At 37.4% G+C, this 22826-nt stretch overlaps 1 long non-coding RNA gene across 1 annotated transcript in view; it reads right to left on the bottom strand.

Moving 5' to 3' along the window:
• Positions 1-16282: 16282 nt before the first annotated feature.
• Positions 16283-22826, bottom strand: part of LOC144332846 (uncharacterized) — a 69875-nt gene continuing 63331 nt past the window's right edge. Inside the window, exons 4-5 of the long non-coding RNA XR_013401033.1 lie at positions 19826-19949; positions 16283-16633 (exon numbers count right to left, since the gene is read on the bottom strand). This is a non-coding gene — a long non-coding RNA (uncharacterized LOC144332846). The remainder of the gene's footprint in view (positions 16634-19825; positions 19950-22826) is intronic.

Raw genomic sequence — 22826 nt, 5'->3', positions numbered from 1 at the left:
CAGGATGGTTTCGATCTCCTGACCTTGTGATCCGCCAGCCTCAGCCTCCCAAAGTGCTGGGATTAGAGGCATGAGACACCGCGCTCAGCCAATTTTATTCTGTTTTATAGCCAGACAGTATTCCATTGTGTGTGTGTGTGTGTGTGTGTGTGTGTACATATATATATATACACACACACACACCAGTTTCTAAATTCATTCATCTGGTGATAGACTCTGAAGTTGATTCCATATCTTTGCTATTGTGAATAGTGCTACAATAAACATGGAGTACATGTAGCCCTTTGATGTAGTTTTTACGTTGGTGTTGAAATTTTGGATTTGGGTGAATCCTTGAATGTAGTCAGATTAAGTTGAATCAGCCTATTGCTCCATTGTAATGACAAAGCTGACTCTGTTAGGGATAGTGATTTACCATTTATCCAATCTGTAACTTATCACAAGTGTGCAGAAATATATTAAACATACCAAAACTTCAGTTCATTCTCTGAGTATTTCAGAATGGTTGTTGTCATAATTAAATGAGATTAACTTATTAAATATATATAGCATATGAAATGTAAAATAGATGACATATAGTAACATTGATTATAAGTTTTGAAATGAATTAGTAATGAGTTATAATTTCTATTTATTTCCTTATAAGATGCACAGATGATATGACTATATGCATAAAGTATTTTTAAAGATATGAGAAAATAATTAGAAACCACAGAAAGAAAAGAGGGAAATGATGACATCAGAAACTCAGGACTGACAGTTAAATTTGATTTTCAATTTTTTAAGCAGCAAAGGCAGACAAATGGAAACATGGAAAAAATACAGAAACAAGAAAAGTTTAAACAGTTTTTCTTGTTTGATAAAATAAGCATGTCAGATTATTAGTAGAATCAAACACTTTGTAATGTTAAATGTAGATTGACTTAAAGTTACTGGTTTCATAAAATCTAATATATTTATCAACTTTAATGCAACTGTGCTATCTAGTACCTAGTAGGCAATTTTGATTCTAGGAGTTTGACTTTGTGCAAAGTTTCATTTGCACCAAGCACTGTCCAATGGAAATATAATGTGAATCACATATGTCATTTAACATTTTCCAACACATACATTAAGAAAGGTTAAAATTTAAAAAAGTAAATTTAATTTTATGATACATTTTATTTGATCTAATATATTCAAAATATTGGTACTTTTGTGTATAATCAATTAAAAGGTTATCAATAAAATATTTTAGTTTATTTTCTATATTAAATCTTCAAAATTTGTTGTGCATTTTACACTTACAGCACATCTGCATTTGTACTAGGCACATTTTAAATTCTTAATAATGTTGTGATAGTATGCCATGTTAGATAGCATGGCTCAACATTAACTCCACACGGACATAAATAATTGACTTTGAAACGTGAGCACAGATATGGATGAACTGGCATGATAATGTTACAGACGTTAAGAAACACTCTCATGATGACATGATGGTGACTACTACGTTAAACTTGCATTAATTTTTTATTTATTCATACATTTGACAAATATTTTCTACCTATTATATTTCTGAATATGCAGTGAAACAGTTTATTTCCACAGTAGACAGTTTATTAACTAGGAAAACCATTAGCCCAAAGAGTGTAGGAAGTCTTTTAGTCTCTGAGGAAATAATGTGAAGCAAAATTAAATTTCTGCTTATCGAGCTTAAATTTTAGTAGGGGCAGACAGATAATAAAAAGTAAACAAATACGTATCATCAGCTGGTGATATTTTCTGTGAAGAAAAATAAACAGAGTAACAGTGAGGAGGTGGAATTCTGGAATGGTACTTTAGGCAGAGTGGTCAGAAGGCTATTCTATCTAAAGATAATAGAGAAATGGCCCCTTGATGAAGTAAAATCAAAGCAAAAACCTGAATCAAGGGAGGCTACGAACCAAGAGGATTCTGGAGAGAAAGAATTCTGGGCCAGGCGCGGTGGCTCAAGCCTGTAATCCCAGCACTTTGGGAGGCCGAGGCAGGCGGATCACAAGGTCAGGAGATCGAGACCACAGTGAAACCCCGTCTCTACTAAAAATACAAAAAATTAGCCGGGCACGGTGGCGGGCGCCTGTAGTCCTAGCTACTCAGGAGGCTGAGGCAGGAGAATGGCGTGAACCCAGGAGGTGGAGCTTGCAGTGAGCCGAGATCGCGCCACTGCACTCCAGCCTGGGCAACAGCGTGAGACTCCGTCTCAAAAAAAAAAAAAAAAAAAAAAAAAAAAGAATTCTGGAGAGAGAGATTGCCAAGAGACTTTCAGAAGAGAATTTAAAATATGGAGACTGGCCGGGCACGGTGGCTCACGCCTGTAATCCCTGCACTTTGGGAGGCCGAGGTGGGCGGATCACAAGGTCAGGAGATCAAGACAATCCTGGCTAACATGGTGAAACCCCGTCTCTACTAAAAACACAAAAATTTAGCTGGGCTTGGTGGCAGGCACCTGTAGTCCCAGCTACTCGGGAGGCTGGGGCAGGAAAATGGCATGAACCCGGGAGGCGGAGGTTGCAGTGAGCCGAGATTGTGCAACTGCACTCCAGCCTGGGTGACAGAGGGGGAATCCTTAAAAAAAAAAAAAAAAAAAAAAGTAACATAAATAATAAAATATGGAGATTAACAGATACAAGGAACAATGTGAAAGCCAGTGTGACTGGAGAGCAGCTAGTGAGGTGGATCTTGTTGGGATATGATGCCAGGTAAGAACTTCAGATGTTGTTTCTGAGACAGCTGGGAAACAAATGGAGGGACATGAGCAGAGAAAGATGTGATGCCTTCTATAATAGTTACTGAAAGCATATTTACCTGTGCTGTTGTGTGGCAAAGAGAGTAGCAGGAGATGAGCAGAAGCAGGGACAGCCCAGATGACGTGCTGGGTAGTCTTGGCCCAGGATGTTAAAGGCAGTATATGATCTTAATGAAAATCAAAATCACCTATTAAATACATAATGCCAATAGCTTTGTTTTACTTTCAGTTAAAACCATTATTGGATAAACCATACTATCAATAGGGCAAGTCTATTCATTTCATGCTAATTTAGTTTTCTATGTGGTATTATGTATAAATTTCCAAATTGAAATTCAATAAATTGTTCTTTCACAGTGTTCTTTCAATGTTCTTTGTCACAGCGCATTGTGCCAAGCTGAGAAGAAAACAATTCACATGCCTCCTGTCTCCTTTCTTGTTCCCTGTCCAGAGGCTTGTGGTGTTGTCAGGAAGGTACAGTTACCAGCACAAATGTGTAGGGAAAAAGTCAGACACTGGTAAAGTATTGTCAAGATGGGCAAATCAAAGTAAAATGAAGAAATAAACAAGATGATTAAATTAAACTGAAAGATTCATTAATTCATGCATCCATTCATGCAATGACTATTGATTTTGTCAGAGACTGTGTGTTTTAGCAATTCAAAGATGAGTAAGGTTATAGATCTTGACAATGGTTCATGGACTAAGATTCAAGAGTTGTTTCCCTGTTGTATAAAGTCATAGAGATGGGTAGGCTGATTGGAATATTTACCCAGGAGAGTATCAAGTAGTATAGCTTTGAAAAAGATTCTGAAAGGAGGCTGCTGAGAACAACAAAAAGTAAAATTCAGAGGAGCAGTATCAAATACCAGACCCAAAGGAAAGATGGAACAGAAAGTCAGAAGCTCTGCCAATCAGGAACTGATTTAAGGCAGAACATGAGATAGTTCAAGGTAAGCAGCTTAGTTAATGCAAAGACCATGTGCCTGAGGCTCAGAGAAAATAATGTTGTGTGGATCAGGGACAGTCCTTAAGGTTTAAAGGAGCTGATACCACCAGAGAGATTTGTGCCTTTGGTATTTAAGCTGGAATTGACAATGTGGAAAGGCACTGATAGAAGGATTTGAGTAGAAAGATATTTCTTCCAGAAATAAAATTTGAACAGTGGTATGCAGGTTGGAAATTGCAGAGTATTACCAGGGAACAGTACATATTCAGCAAGGGTATAACATGTCAAGAATTTGTGGAAAGAGAAGTGAAGTGAAACTGAGCCAAAACAATATTATGGAGGGTTTTGAATGTTAGTACTTACATTTATTCCATGTGTCTTGGTGAACAATCGAAGGTTTCATTAAAAGCATGAGTTACGTATGCAAATTTTTATTTAGGAATATGTTTTAGAGTTCAAAATATAACAGCAGCGAATCTATATGAGTCAGCAGCAACCTCAATTTTTGCCTCCTCAGAAGAAAGATTTCAACTGAGGGACATGAGGAACAAGGAGAGACCGAGGCAAGTTTTAGAGCTGGAATGAAAGTTTATGATATGGTTTGGCTGTGTCGCCACCCAAATTTCATCTTGAATTGTAGTTCCCATAATCCCCATGTGTCATGGGAGGAACCCATGAAAGGTAATTGAATTACAGGGTGGTTACCCCCATGCTGCTGTCCTCATGACAGTGAATGAGTTCTCACGACATCAGATGGTTTCATAAGGGGCTTTTCTTTCCCCCTTTTGCTCTGAATGTCTCCTTGCTGCCACCATGTGAAGAAGGGAGGGTTTGCTTTCCCTTCTGTCATAACTACATTTCCTGAAGTCTCCCCTGTACCCGTTACTGAACTGTGAGTCAATTAAAACTTTTTCCTTTAAAAATTACCCTCAGCTATATCTTTTTGTTTTTTGAGACGGAGTCTCACCCTGTCGCCCAGGCTGGAATGCAGTGGCGTGATCTCAGCTCACTGCAAGCTCTGCCTCCTAAGTCATACCTACTTCCTCTTCTGCTGAGTAGTGGGAACTACAGGCACCCACCACCACTCCCGGCTAATTTTTTTGTATTTTTAGTAGAGACGGGATTTCACCCTGTTAGCCGCGATGGTCTTGATCCCTGACCTTGTGATCCACCTGCGCTGGCCTTCCAAAGTGCTGGGATTACAGGTGTGAGCCACCGCATCTGGCCTCAGGTATATCCTTATTAGTAGCATAAGAACAGACTCACATGGTTAATAATACGGTTTGTATTTGTGTCCCCATGCAAATCCCATGTCAAATTGTAATCCCCAGTGTTAGAGGATTGGCCTGCTAGTAGGTGATTTTATTATGGGGGCAGATTTACCCTTGGCTGTTCTTGTGATAGTGAATGAGTTCTCATGAGACCTGGTTGTTTAACAGTGTGTGGCACCTTCCCCTTCACTCTCTTCTTCCTGCTCTAGCCACGTAAGTCATACCTACTTCCTCTTCTGCCATAATTGCAATGTTTCTGAGGTCTCCCAAAAACCATGCACCTGTGGAACCATGAGCCAATTAAACCATTTTCTTTATGAATTACCCAGTCTCAGGTAGTTCTTTATAGCAATGCAAACATGGACTAATATGGTTTATTAAAAAGCTTTGGAGAAGGAAAAGGAAAAGGAAATAAAGTACTCTTAGAAGAGGGCCAAGCAGGTGACTTGTGAAAGCAAGTGCATGGTTTGAAATTTCATGTAGGGTTTTATATGTTAGCATAATTTTGGAGTCTTGTGTCTGTCCCTTCTCCCCTGATTTTTCCCTTAGGAAGTTATACACATGCTGTATTAGTCCATTTTCATGCTACTGATAAAGTCATACTCAAGACTGGGCAATTTACAAAAGAAAAATGTTTAATTGGACTTACAGTTCCATGTGGCCAGGGATGCCTCACAATCAAGGTGGAAGGCAAGGAAGAGCAAGTCACATATTACATGGATGGCAACAGGCAAAGAGAGAGAGAACTTGTGCAGGGAACAGGGAACTCCTCTTTTTAAAACCATCAGATCTTGTGAGACTTATTCACTATCATGAGGATAGCATGGGAAAGACTTGCCACCCTGATTCAATTACCTTTCACCAGGTCCCTCACACAACAGGTGGGAATTCAAGATGAGATTCAGGAGGGGGACACAGCCCAATTACATCATTTCACCCCTGGCCCCTGCCAAATCTCATGACCTTGTCCTCACATTTTGAAGACAATCATGCCTGCCCAAGAATCCCTCTGAGCCTTAACTCATTTCAGCATTAATTCAAAAGTTCAGTCCAAAGTCTCATCCAAAACAAGGCAAGTCCCTTCTACCTATGAGCCTGTAAAATAAAAAGCAGATTAGTTACTTCCTAGATACAGTGGGGGTACAGGAATTGGGTAAATACAGCCATTCGAAATGGGAGAAATTGGCCAAAACAAAGGGGCTACAGGTCCCATGCAAATCCAAACTCCAGCAAGACAGTCAAATCGTAAAGCTCCAAAATGATCTTTGATTCCATGCCTCACATCTAGGTCATAGGTGGGTTCCCATGTCTTGGGTAGCTCTGTCCTTGTGTCTTTGCAGGGTACAGCCTCCTTCCCTGCTGCTTTCATGGACTGGCATTGAGTGTCTGTGGGTTTTCCAGGCATATGCTGCAAGCTGTTGGTGAATCTACCATTCTGGGGTCTGGAGTATGGTGGCCCTATTCTCACAGCTCCACTAGGTGACACCCCAATAGGTACTCTTTGTGGGCCCTCCCACCCTACATTTCTGTTCTGCACTGCCCTAGCAGAGGTTCTCCATGAGGGCCCAGCCCCTTCAGCAAACTTCTTCTTGGACATCCAGGCATTTCCATACATCTTTTGAAATCTAGACAAAGGTTCCCAAACCTCAATTCTTGGCTTCTGTGCACTAGCAGACTCAGCACCATGTCGAAGCTGCCAAGGCTTTGGGCTTGCACCCTCTCAAACCACAGACTGAACTCTATGTTGGTCCCTTTCAACCAAGGCTGGAGTGGCTGGGACACAAGGCACCAAGTCAAGGCACCAAGTCCCTAGGCTACACAACACAGGAGACCCCTGTGGCCGGCTCATTAAACCATTTTACCCTTCTAGGCCACATTTTGGAGCTTTAAGATTTGACTGCTCTGATGGATTTTGGACAAGCATGGAGCCTGTGGCCCCTTTGTTTTGGCCAATTTCTCCCATTTGGAATGGGTTTATTTACCCAATTCCTGTATTCCCAATTTATCTAGGAAGTAACTAGCTTGTTTTTTATTTTACTCATAGGCAGAAGGGACTTGTCATGTCTCAGATGAGACTTTGGACTGTGAACTTTTGAGTTAATGCTGAAATAAGACTGGGGGGCTGTTGGGAAGGCATGATTGGCTTTGAAATGTGAGGACATGATATTTGGGAGGGCACAGTGTTAGAATGATATGGTTTGGCTGTGTTCTCACCCAAATCTCATCTTGAATTGTAGCTCCCATAATTCCCATGTGTTGTGGGAAGGGGTGAATCTTTCCCATGCTGTTCTCATGATAGTGAATAAGTCTCACAAAATCTGATGATTTTATAAAGAGGAGTTCCCTTGCACATGCTCTCTTTTTTTGCCTGCTGCCATCCATGTAAGATGTGACTTGCTCTTCCTTGCCTTCTGCATGATTGTGAGGCCTCCCCAACCATTTGGAACTGTAAGTCTATCAAAACTCTCATTTTTGTAAATTGCCTGGTCTTGGGTATGTCTTTATCAGCAGCATGAAAAGGAACTAATACAGTCATATACCAGTTAAATGCTGCCATTTTGCCTCTTAATGTGCATGCTTGAATCTACTCGACTAACTCCTGAGGTCTTATCAGGAAGCTACTAATCACTAGTTTCAGTTTTATACTATCTATCAGAAGACTGCATTTCCCTGGAGACACCTGTGACCAATTATTATTTTGAGAAACAGTGTAACAACCACCTGACCATCACTTAATGGTTGTCTGACATTCTTGATTGCGGATGGGGAAAGATTTTCCTTCCCTCTTTATGTCTAAATAGCTACCTACTGTAATATTTCCCCCACTGAAGAGTCCAATACCACAATATTTATGGGAAAATGAATGAAAGTCATCTTTCTGAAATTGCTTCCTGCTGATAGAGAAGTGGTAGTGGTGGTTCTGTGGGTCTCGGCCTCTTGCTAGCTGTCAGGGAAGAATTGGCTCCATGACTTGGTGAAAGTGATATCCAACCAGGTCCAAGGGAGATCATGCAAGATCTTGCCTTTCTCATGTCCCACTGTTGGGCAGTCTGAGGGTCCCCTGTAGAAAGCTGATTCTTAATATTTAGAGGACAGTATTCTTCAGTGAGGATAAATTGGAGCTTGATGGCCTGAAGACTAGAGGAGACAAATCATGTTATTAGATTTAGAAGAATGTCAAAACAAAATAGGAGTGAGGACAGCTTTAAAAAATTGCAAGGCTGCTGACATGTTCACATAGCTGGTGGTTACAGTAATGCCTGCTAAGATTTTGGTTTATGGTGTTCCTAGCCAAGTTCAGTATGTGTCCAGAGTTAGAATTTTGATCCAGATTTTTACATTACCCATCCCTTTGTTTTTTACTGAGCTGCAGCCAGAGATTACTTGTTGGTTCACAGGAATAAACAGGGATAGTCTAAATTGCAGACAAAAACTCAAAACAACCAATGAGACTAGAATCTAGTGACAAGTATACCATAGCTCTTGAAACATATTTTTTCTCTCCCTATTCCTGATTTTTGTTAAATACAAATAATTATAGCACTAATTTGTTTGCATAATAAACTTTAGTCTTATTATACTTGGCCTGATTATTGCATAAAGCACAGCAAGAATAATTATTTGTCAAGTAGGCTCCTTTTTAAATTGGCTTTCATGGAACTTTGTTCCATAAGGAATCTCAGATAAGACTTTTTTTTAAGCCTTGGGCATGTGCATGAGTTTGTGTCATCAAATATCTGTATGCGTTGAGTAAATTTCTCTCCTCTTGAGGTGCCAAAATAACTTGGGGCTCCTGGGTCTGCCAGAAAATAACATTCTTTACTTACCACAGTAAGGAACCTTGTATAGGATCTATGTGGATAAGGTATGAGGTCAGTTCCCGAAAGGCTTTTATTGGCTCTGTAAGCCAAATTGGGTGCCTTTAAGGAAAGCTTGCCATTCCAGTCAAAGTCTTGCTAAAATAACCAAGTTCTCCAGTTGTTTCTTGTTGGAAAACAAAACAGATTCTTAATGTATTGCCATAATTTAAGAATACTCACATATAGTTTCCAAATTTGGGGGAAATCCAGTAGAGAAAAATATGCTACAAATTTTGTTTATATATAGAAGTGTACTTTACACAATTGTTAAAAATTATAAATAGCTAAAAAGTAAAGTTTTCTCAGCTTTTAATAACAAAGGATTAATAACATTCTAAATAAAAAGTCATAAAAGGATTATTTTCATCTTCAATTAGTACAGTCCAGGCAGTTAACTACTGTTCTGTTTGATATTCATGAACATTTTAGCTCCCCATGAAAGTCCTGAAAGATTTTTTTCTCTATTCTAATGTCACAGTCTCCACAGTTATCAGAAACGTGCATTTAGGAGCACCTGTTAGATTCCTATAGTGGATTTAAAAAACCACCTTCTAAAACAATGCTTTAACCGTCTAAACTACACAACGAATCCATTCTCATGCCTTCTTATATTTTTTTACTGAAAGCACATCATTCTAGTGTCCTTACATGCCTTGCATGTAAAACTATTGTTCTAGTAGTCCCATGTACATGTTACACTGTTAACTGTTAGCAACTATTATTTTGGTGAAAAGTCTGGTAAATAAGTTATTTTAATTATGTACTACGTGTGGAGCCAAGACACCAGACAACAGTGCAGATAAGGTCTGACATTTTCCAGCATAGCTAGAAGGCATGAATAACTCTGTATGTCTCCAGGCCTTACCTAGCTTTAAAGCAGGGAAGTTGTACAGTTAAAATCATAATCACAGTTTATGAAGTATTTAGTAGGCCTAATAACATTTAAAATTGTATAACATTTCTTTTATAAATTCCCTTTCATGAGTTTTTTTTAAAAACTTACACAGAGCAATTATGACATGCTTGGACTTTCTGACTTGTCCTAAACATTTTTCTTTTTAAACAATGAGTCATTTTACTTTAGGACAAGAATTTATCATATAAGATTCTTTTCTTACACAAAAATCTTTGTTCTTTATAACTTTCTGTATCAGAAATACCTATACTTTACAACCTCTGAATTAGTCAAAAGTAATTTTCCTTGTTTAGAAGTTATGGTTTGTACAACATATTGCCCTGTGAGTCCTGTGAAGGAAGAGCAGATAAGGATGCTGTAGAAATACTGTACAAATTGTCTACATACTATAGAAATTATCCCTTCTCAAGAGGTTGCTCTGTTACATTTTTGCTAAAGCTTCTCTAAGTAAGTGTGGGCTATTTCTAAACCCCTGAGGCAGGAGTATCAAGGTTCAAGTTACTGGTTGAAGATTTAGGTAGCTTTTCCAGGAGAAATAATGAAAAAGATGAATTTAGAGGTTGGGTAAATATTAAGCAAGCACCCATCTTGGAAAAGTATATTTTTGCACCAAGGAGGTGTGAATCTTTTCTTTTGGAGGGAGGAGGTGCCATTTGTTCCCATTACCCAACAGGTTTTGTAGAAGAGTTGCTCAGAGAAGAAGATAAGCATAATGTAGGCAGCTCTTGAACCTCAAAGGGAAATTTGTAATTTTACTTGACACCTCCAAAGTTTCCCTTGTCATGTTGATTATGATGTCTGATTTGGAAGTCAGCCAGAACAGAAAGCCCCTTCAACTCAAGAATAATAGATGTTGGGATTTTGTCCTGGGGGTCCTTTGGCACTTAGGGCAGTCGTGTTTCCAGTGGCCTAGCTTGTGGTAGAGGGGGTGAGCCATCCAGGGTTTTTCCCATTTATACCATTAGGGTGGTTTGCCTTCTAGTGGCCTGGCTTCCACACCAATGGCAGTTACCTGAGACGGTAATCTCAGGGAAACCTGAAGAGGGGGTTGGAGGGTTTGTAAAACAGCCAATAATTGAGCCTGCCTCTTGTCCCTGCATTTCTCCTTTTTATTAGCTCTGTGCTCTATCCTCCCAATTCTACCCTCAGTTATAAAACAAACAAACAAACAAAAACAAAACAAAACAAAACAAAAAGCCAGAAAGCTAATATAAGGACCTCCTGTACAGGGGCACTGGGTTCCAAGGTTGACTTATGTAATTTACTCTCAGTTTATTTTTATGCCAAATAGCTTTACAAAGGAAAGCTAGTTTGTGTGTGTCTGAGTGTGTGTGTGTATGTGTGTGTGTATGTATTTGTGTGTGTATGTATGCACGTGTGTGTGTATGTATGTGTGTGTGCATGTATTTGTGTGTGTGTGTGTTTAAGGTTTGGAAGATTCAAACTTTTCAGTTTTGGGGGGATGCGTCCACGTGGCATGTCCTGTGGTATGTAGACTTGGTTATGTGTATGCAAAGAGAGGACAAAGAATACAAATAAAAAGAAAAAAGAAGGCATCTCCTCTTACTTTTCTATTATCCTGAATAGGGCATTCCCCATTTGTCCCTAGTGTTCTGGAATTAACCAGTTTTGCCATGTACCGTTAACCTTGGTCTCACCTTATCACAATTACCTACTTGGGATCAGAGGAGATAACAGAGTGAACAGTGAGCCCCTGTACATCCTTGGGGTGCTGGAATGAACCAGTCTTAGCATGTACCCTTAACCTTGCATTCATCTCTGTTATAATGGTAATATGTTAATCTAAGACCAGCCATCTTCGCTGTCCTATGTATCTCCTGCACCTGCAGCCTTGGGTTGGCCTATGTCCTTTTCTCCAGGACCTTATAGTGACTCTTGCTCAGAGCATTTTAGCCACAAATTGATTATCTCTTTTCTTAGATTCCCATTTCCCGTGTTCTTTAAAGACGAAAAGTAGTAGTAGATGAGAAGCCTGTTTTTCAGCTAACTGCCACAATAGGTTTGGACTTCCCACCTTTCAAATATGACGTTGAAGGTGTTGATGCATGTTGAGAAGGTGTGGAACTGATCAGAGAAATGCAGGCTACAGGAGGAAGTAGGAGGAAGCTAGAGGAATATTCATGTAATCCCTTCATATGATCGCAAAAACAGCAGCCCTGGGATTTAAGTGATCATTCCTTTGCACTCTTGACATACAGTAGTAACCTCTGGAGGAAATGGGGATAAAAAAATTGCAAATGGCAAAGAGAATTTCCCCTCCTCCAAAAGTGGTATTAACTCAAAAAAAAAAAAAAAAGCAAGCAGCTGATGTCCACAAAGGGTCACAGAGTGAGGCATTATGCAGGCAGTAAGCCTATGAAAATCTTAACCCTAGAGCACCACAAGGGAAAAAAAAAAGTGTAAGTAAGTCATAAAGAGCTGGCAAAGTCAGGATCCCAGATAGTGTCTGTCCTGGAAATATGCCAGCAGACAGGGGGAGGGTTAGAGGTATCTAAGCTGGTAAGGTAAAAGCAAGCATAAATCTCAGAGGGTAGCAACGAGACAGCCCATGTCTTTGCAGCCAAGCAAATGCAGCAAGAGCCTGAATAACAGGGAGTGTATGTTTAAGGAGTATATGTTTAAGAAGTCATGTGGAATGCAAAGTGCAGCCAGAGAAGAGGCAGACTTGCCCCTGAGGCAGACAATTTGGCAGGTATGCGAGGCCATTTCAGAACACATACAGAGAAAAACAGAATAATAGGTAGTGCAAGTTCTTGAGAAAGCTGATTTTAGTTGGAAAAGCAGAAGAAACCCCAGATATTGCAGGGTGTTAGGCTTTAGTCCTACCACTCTCATGAGTCTTCTGTCAGGAGGGCCATTAAATATCTCAGTTCTACTAGGTGCAGACCCCAAGGTCCTTTCTACCCCCCATGAGCCACCTGTCACGGTGAGCTGAAAGATCAGCCTGGGTGAACAGAGCCACTTTTGGCCAAGATGAATCTTTCTGATGGTTAGTAAGCAGGAGAGTGAAAGGTGAGAAGAAAACCACATAGAGGGGTTTAATACCCCTGGAAAAAAGAAGGTGAGATGTGGAGGTGTCTTACCACTTAGGGAATGTATCAGAGTCATGTGGACCAAAGTATGTTAGCAGTGGAACATATATGAGTCATGCAGCACCAAAGTATGTTACTGCTGGTGAATTCATATGGAGCTACAAGCAACCTCAGTTCTTGCCTTCTCAGAAGAAAGAATTTGGCAGAGGGGCACAAGGCAGGAGAGACCAAGGCAAGTTTTTGAGCAGAAGTGAAAGTTTGTTACAAACTGTAATGCCAGAATTAAAGAAAACAAAGTATACTTGGAAGAGGGCCAAACAGGTGACTTAAGATATCAAGTGATAGTATGATCTTTAACTTAGGATTTTAGAAGTTGGCATACTTCTGAGCCTTGTGTCCCTTCTTCCCTGATTCTTCTCTTGGGGTGAGCTGTCCACATGCACAGAGGCCTGCTAGCACCTGGGAGGAGAGCATGCAAACATGCACAGTGTGTTTATTGGTGTTGTATGCGTGCTCACTTGAGGCATTCTTCCCTTAACAGTTGAATATCCCTAGAAGGCCATATACCAGTCTGCCATTTTGCCTTTTTAATGTTCGTGCTTGACCCTACTTGCCTAATTCCTGAAGTCTTATTGGGAAACTGCTGATTACTAGTTTCAGTTTTATTCTATCTCTTGGGAGATTGCCTCTCCCTGGCGCTGGCTGTGACTGATTATTATTTTGAGAAACAATGTAACAACCACCTGATCATCACCTGGTGGTCACCTGACATTTCTGGTTGGGGGCTGGGGATCCCTTTCCTGCTCTGCCCATATCTGAAAACCTACCCACCGTAACAATATCAGATGAAAAATGTAGAAAGAATGAGTTCTTATGAATGTCCAAGAATGAGTAATTGAGTACAGAACCAGGGTAGAATGTGAGAAAGGGCAAAATGGTAAAAGGAAAAAAACAAAAGAGGCAGAATCAGTATTGGCTAACAAATGTAGAGCAATGCAATTGTATAGTTTTCACCTGGTTATGATTTCAAGACTTTGCCTGATTTATATAAGCTAAATGAAAGAGTTCCTATGTGGTGACAATTTTAGACCTTCAGGGAATGTAAATTATGTCAACAAAAGAGTCACATTCTGTAAAATATTTGAAGAGATTTATTCTGAGATAAATGTAAGAACCATGACTCATGATATAGCCCCAGGAGACCTTGAGAACATGTGCCCAAGGTGGTTGGGTTACATTTTTGTTTTAAACATTTTAGGGGGACAGAAGTTACAGGCAGAGACATAAATAAATATATATAAGATATACATTGGTTCATTCCATAAAGGCAGGACATCTCAAAGTAGTGATGTGGGGGGCTTCCACCTTATAGATGGATTTAAAGTTTTCCTGAATTGTAATTGGTTGAAAGGGTTAAACTCCACCTGAAGGAGTAAAGTTAGCAGAAAGAAATGTTTGTTCTTAAGATAAGGGGGCTTGTGGAAGCCAAGGTTCTTGTTGTGTAGATGAAGCCCCCAGGTAGCAGGCATCAGATAGAATAAACGATAAATGCTTCTTATCAGACTCTGAAAGGTGCCACACTCTTAGTTAAATCTCTCCTGGATAAGGAAAAGACCAGGAAAACAAATCTGATTATTCTACAGAATGTAGATTTTCCCTACAAGAGACAGCTTTGTGAGGCCATATCAAAATATGTCATGAAATATATGTTGGGGTAAAATACTTCAATTTCTTTCAGGGCTTGGTCTCTGCCATATGATGTTATACTGGAGGCAGGTTGGAATTTGATATCTTATTGCTACAAAGAGTTTGTTTTGTTTGTTTTAAGATATCTGTTTTAATGTTAATGTGGTTAGTTGTGTCTGAATTCCAAAGAGAGGAGAGTTTAATGAGACTTGTCTGACCCCCTCTTAGTATCATGGATTTAACTGTTTTTTTTTCATGTTTAACTTGTAATTTAACTGTTTTTTCAAGTTTAGCTTACTATACCTGCTCCTGTTCTACCCATCCATTTCTTCTTGTTTATTTTCATTCCTTGGCAAGAACCATGTTACATTCATTAGTGTAGTTTAGAATTATTGGTTGAGCATCCACTATTGCCAGCCACTGTATTGTATACTTGAATATAGCTTTGAACACTCTTCTTGGACCCTCTTGATAAAATTTAGTTGAAGACACGGACAATAACTAATAAACAAACAAATGCAAACTTGAAAAATTATGGGAGAAATAAAATGCTCTGTGAAGAAATAATACTGTTAATTTAGGGCATGAATACCTAATATAGATAGAGTGGGTAGGGAAACTGGATCTCTTGTCCGTTCCCTCACTTTTCCACTCTTTCTAAATATCCTCGCTGATCAGAAGACTGGTATAAGGAAAGGCACATAAAGAACACAAGTAAAGAAGAATAAAGAAGTTGGGAGAAACCAAGTTGGTCAAAGACGCTTCAAGTTGAATAAGATAATAATACAGATGTAACCATTGACTGTGGTCACCTAGAGGTCATTAGGGGGTAAATCATTAATGTAAAACCCTAAATATGTAAAACTACATTAGTCTACATCTGCACACTCTTTATGGTTTTTAACTATTGCAGTGGATGGAATGTTTATCATTCTTTTAAAAACTAATCTTGATAGAATCAACTTTCTTCTTTTATCATCTCTTTTCTATTCAAGTGTGATCTTTAGCAAACAATTATGTTCCACTATCTTCTATCTTTAAAATTAAGTACACAGGTAAACAAAACTATGATTCCAGTCCAGTATGGTGGCATATTATTTTGTAATTTTTATCCTCCCAGATAAATTAGCAAAATAGTGTTTGTTTTCTCAGTGAACCATGGGGGTAGGCCATCAACAGAGAATGAGGATTTGGTGAAGCTTTGGAAATCTTAAGAATGAGAAGGTGGAAAATAGAGTGGGATGGCAAAGATTTTAGGAAGTAATAATATGATGGCTGACAGAGAGATTACCTTGGGAAATGCTCAGATTTTCTCTCTTACTGAAATTTGTGATACTCATGAAAGAAGGAAACATAACTTTTCTCCTTTCCAGTATCTTTGCAAAAATATTCAAGACATGTGTGTAAGTGTGTGTGTGTTTTCATGAGTTCTATTTTTCTCAGCAATCTGAGAAGTTAAGTTCTCCCTCTTTTTTTCCAATAATCAAAAGAGAGAACAATAAAATGTACCCATCATATTCAACTAGTAATTAAAATAGAGTTGCCTAAAAGGGCATGGCAAATTGGAGGCACGATTCCAAAGAAAATTCAGATAGCCCCAATAATATGCATAATAAGAAGGCATACTATTAAATTCTAATTAAAATTCACTATATGTATAAATTGGCTAAATAAATAAATACATGAAAAGATTTCACCTTTTCCCTATGTTCAGAATGAAGAACAGGCCTCATGGCTTCAACATGAAATAACCATTAATGATCAGGGTTTAGACCATAAATTTTATTTTAAAAAATGTTACTATTATCATCATATTGTTTTATTTTCAGGATTCTTTCTTTCATTTGGCACATGAAATATAGATAACCTGGATTCTTCAGTAATGCAGTGTTGAACTTGATCCCAGTTGGCATCTGAAAATACTGATGACATCAGACAGAAGGTAAGTACAAGAAGTGGGATTTTTAAACTTATTATTAAAATAAGAAAATACTGCCTTTCATTTGACTTATTTACCCACTCTGTACCCTTCTCCAACAACTTTGGGTACCAAAAAGCTGACTACTTCTATGACCTTCCTTGAATTCTGTCTTTGTCTTTGTTCAGCCAATGAAAGGTTCTAGTCGGAAATCTGAAAGTGGAAGGAGACAGTGGTCAAAAGAATGGGTTGACTTTATTGAGCTTGCTGCATTCTTCTTTAGAACCTTTCCACATACAGCTATTTTCTCCAGGTTTTGGTAACCACTCTCTCCAGTGGTGTTAAAGGCTTAGAATAATAGCTTCCTATTTTTACTAGGTCTAGAGCATTGCATTATACCTTACTAAACCCTGTATGGGTAGAGGGTGTTTTTGTGTATATGTGTTAACACCCTCTACCCATTCCAAGGGGTTGAGGGGATAGCAAGCTATTCCCACTATCAAAATCTCTTCAAATGACAAGATTGAGCATGATAACATGTTTCATTCTAAGATCCTGACAGATAGAAAAGGTTCTCATGAGAAAGCAGACATTTGAATTGGGAGGAAATTAAATATAATAAAATGACATTACAGCTATGAGAACTTTGAGTCAGGCTTAGAATGGTGCATATATGGTGTGACTTAAGATTCAGTGAGACAAAAAGCTTGCAAAAATTCTCTTGGTGACCTCAAGATATTAGGAGTCCACAGCTTCTTGAGGAGATGGAGCCTAGATGTCTACTAAATTATTTTCAGAAATTAAAAGTGAAGTCAATCCTGGGTCTGTGGTGGGAAAATTGAACAATGAGTCTGGAGCATTTTGTAGTAACAGAAAGTAAGAAAGTGTTCTAGGAATAAAAGGATGAGGGCATGTCAAATGGACACAAGGCTCCAACCTGAGAGAGCTCCCATAAGGACATGGTAGAACAATTTAGCAACAGAATACACAATGAACAAATAGCATAGTATTAAATTATAATAAAAAAATTAATATTCATGAATCCATACTGATATAAATAAAATATTAAATCAATAAGAGAGTAGAAACAAATCTTCGGAGAAAAATCCCACATAATATAGACAGATACTCTTTTTTTTTTTTTTTTCAGGAAGTAGAGCTTAGTTTCCCTTCCTTCTCTTGAAAGTGGGCTACATTTCAGTATATCTAAGCTCCTTAGCTATGCAGTTTGATTATTCACTGAGAACACTGTGATGGATTTTCCAAAGACTGAAAGCTTCTTATCCCTGATAAACTTACAGCCTCATATGATTTTGATTTATACAAATGCTACTTATTATACTGGTGGTAGCAAAAAACAAATGGACCCAAATGAAGTTTGAAACACACATATATGCAAGAACACCCTCTACCCAACATTTTTTCCCCAAGGGATTGAAGGGATAGCAAGCTGTAGTTTCCTGTGTTCCACTAATTTCTATAGACAAAGAAAAATGTACCTAATAGTTTATCTGCAAAGATGCATTGACTATGATTTCATCCTCTGACTTCAGGAGGGTAACAGGAATGTATCTTTCTGGACATGGAAATGAGAAAACGTTCCTTCTGCTACTCTCTGGTTGGTTCAAACTCAAATCGTGATCTGACTGAAGAGAGTCATCCCTAAGAAAATCATAGAGGCACAATTTTCCCTTTTGCTCTCAAAGAACTATAGAGATTAGTTATTACAAACACTGTTCAACTGAAAAGAGTAATAAATCACACAAATTTATTGGATATCTGCCTTTTCAAGGAAATTTACTAGAAACCATTTGACATTAGGTGGGGGAATATTATATATTTCTAGTGTTGCACTATGTATTTTTGAAAGAAGAAAGTTCAAAATATTTTATGGAAAGCATAAATTTCTTTTTGAAATATATGTAGAAATAGCTAAATGGATTGAGAAGAGCTGTTAAATATGAACATACAGCATGATCATAAACAGCTATTTTGGTGCACTAAACAATGTATTCCCTCACTGTTAGGGCAGGCATGCACAGACTAACATAGAAAGAATCATTGTTACTAATAGGAACTTCAAGGGACTTATTTCTAAAGAAAATTGATTTTAGAAGAAAACATGTCAAATTCTTTTAGTTTGAGAAACTTAATACTCTAGCAAACCTAGGCAGAACAATCAAGAGAAAATATGGTCTGAGAATGCTGATATAACTTCAGAACTCAGGTTTGCACTCACATAAAGAGCATTAAACAAATTTTTGATGAAGCAAATCTTCGTTTGAGTCATAGGTTGAATGCAAGATAGCAAAATGTTGGAAATGTTAAAACTTCAGAAAAAGTTTCATAAAATTGTTAAATTACTAGTAATCCTTACCTAAGATTATTTATTTATTTATTAGTTATTTTATTTGATTAAAAATGAATGAAAAGAAATATGCTTCAGCATTTTGGATTTAGCTGAAGCTCCATATATCCTGGTGGACACAAATTCTTTGAATAAGTAGCCACAGTTATTCCAAATGTTAGCAACATTTCTAATGAAACAAGAAAGCTAAGTAAAATAACCTTAGCTAAAACCTACAGTTCAAATATAATGGAGTTTATCAACAGAGAAAGAAAATTGAGTTTATCATTAGTCTTCAAAAATGTTGCAATTTTTACAAGTGTCTTTCTCTTTATATATTTGTCTCTATCCCTCTAATATTGTACAACTACCCTTTCATATGGAAAAATCCTGATTATTCTTTAAAACTGTGCTCATGTATATTGATTCTCGAATGGTTTTCTAAAGTACCTTTGCCTCCGCTGGTATAGATTTTCAACATTTATTCATTTGACATCTATCTATTTTCATCTAGAAAGTGTAGTTACTTTTTATTATATATTTTGTTTACCCAGATTTGAAATTTTTTTCCCTTGGGGGCAGAGGGAGGAATCCCCATCTTCTATACCAAAAGTCTTGTCCCAGCGAATAAGACTGGAATTTAAAATCTGTAATTTTAAATAACTGGTTGGATGTAGCAATGCCACAAGAAGTGATGTTTTAAGTAGCATATAATTTAATGACTAAAGCCAGGCATGGTGGGTTATGCCCGTAATACCAAGGCTATGGGAGGCCAGGTGAGAGGATTGCTTGAGGCCAGCAGTTCAAGATCAGCCTGGGCAACATAAGGAGACCCCCATCTAAAAAAAAAAAAAAAAAAAAAAAAAAAAGCCAGGTGCGGTTGCATGGGCCTGTAGTCCCAGCTACTTGGGAGGCTAAGGCAGGATTGCTTGAGCCCAGGAGGTCGAAGCTGCAGTTTGCCATGATTAGACCCCTGCACTCCAGCCTGGGTGACAGAGCAAGATCCTGTCTCTAAAAATAAATAAATAATAAAGTAATAATTCAATATATTTCAATACCTCAACAATCTACTGATGAGTTGGCCTGTATCAGTGACTGTTTATGTCCTTAGCTGCTTAGCTGCATGGACAGAGCTTTTACTTTAAAGAAAGCAGACATTTTTCTCCAGAGGAAAGAGAAGTGCTTGGGAGACAAAAGCAATATAAGGAGGTGATTAATGGTAGAGGCTGGAAGTTAGATAGATGGGATGGAATTCTAGCTTTACCACTTACTAGTTGTGTGAATTTGGACAATTTGCTGATAAAATTGACAGTGAATTTACCTTTTGAGACTACTGAATTCTCTTTAAAGAAAATCTCACCAAGTCAATGTATAAATGATAATCCCAACTTACAACAAAGTTTTGAAGAAAATGACAGCCCTTTCCTGTAATATTTGGGAGACACTGCTAGATATATTATATCACAAAACATCCTAAAAATCCTGTTGGACTATGACTACCTTTTTGTCAAAACTTCCACCCTTTATTGTTACTCACACCTGGATGGATATTCTCACACCTCTTTCAGTTTCCCTCAATGTATCTCTTTTTCAAAGGGTTGCAACACTGTTCTTTCCAACCCTCTGCATTCCCTCTTTCCCACTCATCTGTGTTTCTCTGTCTCATGTAAAGCAACTTATCCTTCTTTTGGCTTCCCAAATTCTCTTCCTCAGACTTCACCTTAGCGCTCAGCAGAGCAAAGCTGAGTCAAGCACCTTGTGAGATATATTAAAGAAGCAGGGAAACCATCCTCCTTAGAAAGCAGAAGAGGGCAATGTAAATGTTTACCTATTTTGTGTCCCGTTACATTTAATCCCTGTTAGTGTAATTTACCTCATCTATAATGATAATAGTAGGACAGTAAACACCTCCTAAAAATGTTATCAGTGTTTTAAATGTGATAGTGCATATAAGGCACCTTATAATTATTACACAAAAGAAATCAATACATTAGCTATATAATATTTTGTTCAATGGCTTTCATTGATTTAGTGGACATTTCCAATCCATTACAGCATGTGTTTACCTGGCCTACTAAGATTATCCCACTAACAAATCCCTTTAAATTGTGGAAGTCATCTTCATCTTTTGTCTATACCTTACTTCCACATCTCTAGGTTCTTGTTTTTTTTGTTTGTTTGTTTGTTTTTTTTTAGTTGAAGGGCACCTGGAAATAGAGCAGAAACCAAATGATTTTCTATGCCAAGCAGAATGCCATAAATTTTCAAATAAAATTGTCACATTCTCAGAAAAATTCAATACACTTGTACCTCCCTTCTATAATCTGAATTTTCTTACAATCAAAAATAACTCTTAACACAAAGTAAAAACATCTTCTCAAACACAAATATCTTCTTTTGGAAAGTACATGAGGTTTGAACCTTCATCATGATGTTGGTTAGCTATGAATTTTTAGGGGACTTGTTTAACCTCTTCCTCTATTTGATTAACATAATGAATCCTATTTTAAAAAAATCTTGGGTTGCCCCAAACTTTGTGTATATGTCAATTAGATATCTAGAGAAACGCTTCCATTCATAGATTGCTAGAATGCTTCAAGTACAAAACTTATTCCAGTGTATTGACCTAGATTGCATATCCAAGGCAACCTAATTTCTATGCATTTCAGTTGAATAAAAATGGTTAACAAAGTATATTTCTGTAGATTCAGTGACCATAGTTTCAGATCTTTTGATAAGGTGAACTAAGATTAAAGTACACTGAAATACGTAGAAAAGCCCAGAATTAACAAGACCTTCTCTACATTGCACATGTGCCAATATAAATGTGTAATATATAAGAATAGTTCTATATTTCTTTTTCTATTTCAGAAGACAGATTTACTCCAATTTCATGGCTTGTATAGCTTGATGATTCTGCTTGATAGATGATATATTTGATTATATTGCAAATACAGTTTCTCTACATTGATAATCTGAAATGAAATATCATTTCCTTCTAAGTGAAAGAAACTAAATGTATCTTCTATTCTAATTGCTAAAATTCTTTAAGAAGGCATGAAATCTGTTATCCAGGTGCTCTAAAGGAATGGCTCAATGTGAAAATACTTCATACCTCAATATTTTATTGCTTAAGCAATATTGTACGATTGTATCTCTAAAAATATAATTTGAAATGCTGATTTTACTTTTTATTTTGGTTGAGATGTATATTGACTTTATTCAAATAAAATGTACTCTACAATTGAGAAATTGTACTATCTAACAAAATAAATGTTGCTTAATTAACTCTTTTTGAGTTAGAATATTTTTTCTATTTTTTCAAGTACTTGCTCTAGATAATAGTAAACTTTTACATATTAAATGGAAACCCATAACATTTAGATATATTTGTTTCAAATAAACCAAAAGCACTGAGACAAAGAAAAGGAAATATTGTTCACTCTGTCTTTCCATATTATTGGTACACATTATGAGTTAGTTATCTTTTAATTAGAAAAGACAAATCAAAGAAATATGAAAAATGATCTGAGTCTAAGCTTATTTTTATTGATTAAATCTTGATTACATTGCTCAGACATACAAACCTTATGCAAATTTTCTTAGAACTTTTCAAAATTAGCTTGAATCGTATCTGAAAATGTTAAGGAGAAAATTTTGTCTTTTTTCACTTGTGATTGACTTGATTAATATATTCTCCCAACATTAATCATTTATTTATATGTCTTCTACCAATAATATTCTCTATCTCTAAACCTTGAACTCTCTGAAGAGTGACCACTAATAATTCAACACATTGAACTGTGCATTGCAAAATCTTGTCTTCACCAAACAAGCAAAGTGCTCCAGAACCCAAATTATAGACTAGCATATGAAAACTTATTAGCAAATATCTTCTGCTACTGGTCAGATGTGTGACCAGAATTGTTCTAATCAACTCTGGACTTTTAGCCAACAACTTAAGAAAGGAATGTAGCATGGAAAGTATCCATGTTATAAGTTCATTTCTCAAATCAGAAGCAGAATTATAGATTCTGGGCTTGCAATTGGAGAAAGCCT

Source organism: Macaca mulatta, chromosome 1 (assembly GCF_049350105.2).
Source record: "Macaca mulatta isolate MMU2019108-1 chromosome 1, T2T-MMU8v2.0, whole genome shotgun sequence".
Lineage (NCBI taxonomy): Eukaryota > Metazoa > Chordata > Mammalia > Primates > Cercopithecidae > Macaca > Macaca mulatta.
Note: the sequence above shows the minus strand (reverse complement) of the source record. Positions and strands in the feature narration are given on the sequence as shown.